The following is a 6000-nucleotide window of genomic DNA, read 5'->3' on the forward strand; positions in this document are numbered from 1 at the left end:
TAATCAGTGGGAATCCTGAGCTTGTTTTGCTGTAATTAGACAGTCCTATCTTGGGGTGATGTGTGACAGTGATGGATTATTAGACATTGGATTCTCATAAGGGCACAATCTAGATCCCTTATACACGCAGTTCACAATAGGGTTCACATTCCTGTGAAAATCTAATTCCACCACTGATCTGACTGGAGGCAGAGCTTAGGCAGTATGTGAGCAATGGGCAGCAGCTGTAAATACAGACAAAGCTTCCCTCGCTCACCCACTGCTCACCTACTGCTGTGTGGTCTGGTCCCTAACAGGCCACAAACTCATACTGGTCTGTGGCTTGGGGGATGGGGATCCCTGGCCTAGGACACTATTTAAGATGTGGAACAACAGAATGTGAATAAGCTCAGTTTCCTAGGTTATATTTCCTCAAATCAGAGTATACACATCATGTTGCCTATGATCAAAACCGAGCTAAGAGACTCAGCATCATATGGACTTATCAAACTCTGCATCACCAATATAGCAACAGTTTGATCAAGAACTGAAGTGAGTCATTCTGCCCTTTTTCAACATTCAAGATGTCTAAGCAAGGATGTGGTGGGTCCTCCAGTGTGAAATGCTGGAATTCCCTGGGTTTTCCGATAAGAGCCATGATCAATTGTGTTGACAACACAGGAACCAAAAATCTCTGTATCATGTCTGTGAAGGGAATCAAAGGGCAACTGAACAGACTTTCCACTGCTGGGGTGGGTGACATGGTGATCACAGTCAATAAAGGCAAATAACCAGAGCTCAGAAAGGAGGCATACCCAGCAGTGGTAGTCCAACAAAAAAAGTCATACCAAAGAAAGAATGGTATGTTTCTTTATTTTGCAGATTATACAGGGGTCATAGAAAATAATGAAGGCAAGATGGAAAGGTCCTGCCATCATAAGATCGGTTGGAAAAGAGTGTGCTGGCCCAGGATTGTATTAGATGCTGACAGCATTGCATGATTCTCTTGTGTATTTGTGTTAAAAAAGTAAAAGCCAAGTAGCTAATGAAAAATATTTGATTTTCCCACTCCCCGTAAAACTAACTGGAATGGGCAATTAAACTATCTGTTGATAAAAACTGGTGATGATGAGGACATGAAGGACTAGCTGGCTGGATTGGGTGAATTTAAAGCTGAAAAACCATTGGGAAGGATTCTGATAAATGGTTATAGGGATAAAGAGAAGATTGATGACGCACTTGCACAACTTTATCTTTCCAACAAAAAATTTATTTTATCTTGCCAGATCAAGGTGTATCAGGTTTGGGCTATAATAGCATATCCGGCGTAGGGAGGCATCACCACTCAGGATACTATTTCAATCCCGGTGAATTTGACTTGCATCCTGGTAAGGAACAATGGACTTGATAGTGAATCCATCTCATGTATAAAGTAGGACTGGCTCTAAGTGCCTCTCCATTGCCTACAAATGGAGTGGTCCCATCACTATTTATATTTATAGTTCTTCTTCCTGGGGAAGGCCTGGCAGGGCTATTCCAGCTGTTTGCCTTATGTAGGTAAGCAGTAGAGACACACCCAAGGAGTAAAATCTGGTAATAAATAGGTAACAAATGGAAAGCAAATGGGGGATTGTGGCAGATGAGAAGGGTGTGCATAAAATGTGTAATGATGCTGGGAATGAACACATCATTTTTTTCCTAAGAGAGTATCTCAGAACAAGAGAAAAATCACTCTCAGCTGTTTCTCTATTCTGTAGTCCCAAGTAATTGCCAGCTCAGAAAGAAGATCCTAACATTTTCTCCCACTGGAAAGGAGAATGGCACTGAGGTCAAGCTACAAGATTGGGCCAAGAACTCTGTTTAGGTTATTTACTGAAAAGACATCAATTATCCTCAATGACCTACCTCTATATTAACTGGTTGAAATTTTCCTTTGAATCTGATTTTGTTGGTTACATTTATCGTATTGGTTCTGTTGTAGCCTGGAGAAAAATCTTACCCTTGAGCTGAGCTGGATGTATTGTGGCTCTCAACTGGGTATGGCTATGAAGAAAAATGTGCCACCACTGCATTTCTAATAGGCTGGAATCCCCTTTGCTCTTTTGAATAAATCACATGTGAATGTGGAAGAAATATTAAACAAATAGAACATTTAGGACATTGGAGTGGGGTCCAAGAGAGTAAATTATTGCTTGATATGATGATCAAATATCACTGATGGATTTGCCTTTGAAACTTTGACAAGAATAAGTATGGGCAGTCTTATGCATATTAAACTGAACTGCGTCTAGGAGTCATGTTCAACTGATAATCTTCTGGAGGATCAGTATTTTGGGTGCCAAATATATACCTGAACAGCACTCACAGCATAAAGAGTTAGTAGCAACTATACTTAAGGTATTAACTTAAACCAGCTCCAACATACTAAGAGGGATTTGGGATCCTTGGGAACTAAATTTGATGTGGTAATCAAGTGTAGATGGCTTTTCTGGAGGTTCATTTTTATGAGAAGGAATTTTAACTCATGGTCACTAGAAGGAATTCTTTCTTAGGAAGGTTGCCTGTGCTAGGTAGGTCAGTTAGACAATAAAACTATTTGAAATTTAAAAAGAAAGAAAAGAAGGAAGGAAGAAATAGGGGAAGAAAAGAAGAAAGGAAGGAAAAGAGGAAAGAAGGAATTAAAGAAGGTAGGAAGGAAAGGAGGGAGGGAGGGAGAGAGAGAAACAGCGGGGCTGGGTAAACTAGAGACTTAGGCTGTGGAAACACAAGTGCCGACCTACTATGGCAAGCTATTACTGGGAATGCAGTCTTTACTGCTAATTTCTTATAACCAGAGTACCCAACTTTAAATGAAAGCCATATTCTTTATGGTGAAATTGGTTGAGATTGGACAGCTTAAGGATCAACACCATTTACTCTTTATGGGAAACAGATGCTACTTAAAAGTCTTTATCAGTAAAACCTTATTCTGTAAAGGCTGGCATATGTTTTTCTCTCAGACCAGATGGTACCTAGAATTTACTGAGCAGTGGCCTCTGGTAATTATCCCAGTTACAGGAAAATAAATAGCATGCAGAAAATGGAATATTTACTGGGATGGGTAGTAAAATGACACAGTAGTATTATGGATGTGTAGCATGTTCAGCATTATTTAAATTTCCTACCATAACTGTCTGGTGCAATAAAGGATATATAGACTCATTTACAGATGTAAATGAAAATAAAACTTTCATAGATAGTGAACTTTCACAATGCAATGATCTCCCATTTGATTAATTACCTGTGGAAGCTAACTGTCCAGAGGAAGAAGCAAATTTAATTTTGGAAAAGTATACATGCAGTTGAATCCCTCTATCAACATCTATAAAATATGCAATTGTGAATAAAAACATAAAATAGTCCATCTATTAAGAGAAATAAAAACATTGTACGTTGTTTGTTCTTGGTAAACATATTTTGCTGAAGGAATTCCAACTCTATATTTGATGATGCAGATCTTGGTGACCTTCTGTTTTAATGTTTTAGTACTTCTGTTTTTGTCTATTAAGCATTGTTGAAGTTGCTTTAATAAGAATTATAAGAAAATGTCTTAGGAATAGGCAGCAATGATACATTGACAAGTTTTCAGAAAGGAAGGTTTAACAGCTAGTTTTAGGATTACCTGGGGGAATTGACTGTTGGTCAATTTTCTTTGTAACGAATACAGAATTCAAGTTAAAAGAGAATCTGTTCAAAAATTCTGGAGCAGACCAAGTACATGTTATTGAATAATGAGGAAACAGTATTGATGAAGTGTAGCTTCCTCAGAGAGTAGGAAGGGGAGGGAGGGCCTGCATGAGTAGCTGTGTGTAAAAGACAAAGACCTTTCAGGGATAATGGCTTCCTTAAGCTGAGGTTATCCTCAGATATGTAGCCTCCTCTCTCATGTGAAATGACCAAAAAAAAACAAAAAACAAAAAACAAAAAACAAAAAAAAAGACACCCCCCCCAAAAAAGCCAGCAGTCAATAAACTAATTCTCTTTGACTAGATTTGGTCCCATAATATAATCCTCTTCCAAGCCTAAGTACAACCAACTCAGAATCCTCTTATGAGCTCATCAAGGCTCAATTAATCACTGTTATAAAACACCAGAAATAACTGGAGTATTGCCAAAAATCTTATAGTCTGGTGTTATTTTATTATTGTAAAATAATAATTAGTTAGTTAGTGAGTAGGTTTAATACTTTCTGTATGGGTCAACTTAATTGTTGACACTAGAGTAGGTTTAAAGTGTTAGACCTACTCAGTAACATTGACCCATTATTCTAATGTCGGTGAGTAGGTCTAATGCTGTATGGGTCAACAGCTACTGATTGTTGACATTGCTAATAAGGTATAATCTAATGCTATTGGGTCAACATTACTGATTATTAATATTATTGTGAGACGTGCTCACAATAATGAGTAGGTCTACTTATTATTATGAGTAGTTGACCTACTCACAATAATGTTAGTGAGTAAGTCTAATACTCTATGGGTCTACTTAATTGTTGACTTTAGACTTTATGTGAGTAGAATCACACAGAATGTACTCTTTTTTTGTTTTTTGCTCTGTAGTTTTTTTTAAATGTCCTTTCCTGATATTAGTATTAGGGTGATACTGGCTTCATAGAATGAGTTAGAGAGGATTTGATCTTTCTCAATCTTATGAAATAGTTTCAGTAGGATTTGCAGCAACTCTTTTTTGAAGATCTGGTAGAGTATGGCTGTTAATCCGTGTGGCTTTGGGCTCGGTTTTTGTTGGCAATTTTTTAAATGACTGATTCAATCTGACTGCTTGTTATTGGTCTCTTCAGGATTTCTATTTTTTCCTTGTTCTAGCTAGAAGAGTTTTATGTTTCCAAGAATTTATCTATTTCCTCTAGATTTTCTCATTTGAGTTCATAGAGGTGCTCATAGTAGTCTCAAATGATCTTTCATATTTCTGTGGCATTGTTTGTAATGTCTCCATTTTCTTTTCTAGTTAAGTTCATTTGAATTTTCTCTCTTCTTTTTTGGTTTATCTAGTTAATATTTTATCAATTTTATCTTTTCAGAAAACCAAGTTTCAGTTTCATTGGTCTTTTGTAATTTTTTGGTTTCAATTTCATTTAGCTCTGCTCTGATTTTTGTTATTTCTTTTATACTGCTAGTTTTGGGTTTGATTTGTTCTTGTTTCTGTAGTTCCTTGGGGTGTGACATTAAGTTGTCAGTTTGTGATCTTTCAGACTTTTTGATGCAGGCTTTTCGCACTCTAAACTTTCCTCTTAGCTGCTTTTGCAGTATCCCAGAGGTTTTGATAACTTCTGTCACAATGTTTATGTATTTTAAATAATTTTTAAATTTGCATCTCGATTTCGTTTTTAATCCTAACATCACACAGGAGCAGATTGTCTAATTACCATGTATTTGTATAGTTTTGAGTTTCCTTTTGGAATTGATTTCTACTTTTATTCCACAGTGGTCTGAGAAGATACTTGATATAATTTTTTTTTTTTTTTTTTTTGAAACGGAGTCTCGCTCTGTCGCCCAGGCTGGAGTGCAGTGGCTGGAGCTGGATCTCAGCTCACTGCAAGCTCCGCCTCCCGGGTTTAAGCCATTCTCCTGCCTCAGCCTCCTGAGTAGTTGGGACTACAGGTGCCCGCCACATCGCCCGGCTAGTTTTTTTTTTTTTTTTTTTTTTTTTTTTTATTTTTTAGTAGAGACGGGGTTTCATCGTGTTAGCCAGGATGGTCTCTATCTCCTGACCTCGTGATCTGCCCGTCTCGGCCTCCCAAAGTGCTGGGATTACAGGCTTAAGCCACCACGCCCGGCCACTTGATATAATTTTGATTTTTAAAAATTTATTAAGACTTGTTTTGTCTTGGCCCATTTTGGGTAATGTTTCTTGTGCTGACAAGAAGAATGCATGTTCTGCATTGCTTGAGTAGAATATTCAGTAAATATCTCTTAGGTTCATTTGTTCTAGAGTGCAGTTTAAATCCCGTGTTTCTTCATTGAC

The sequence above is a fragment of the Papio anubis genome, chromosome 1 (assembly GCF_008728515.1).
Source record: "Papio anubis isolate 15944 chromosome 1, Panubis1.0, whole genome shotgun sequence".
NCBI lineage: Eukaryota > Metazoa > Chordata > Mammalia > Primates > Cercopithecidae > Papio > Papio anubis.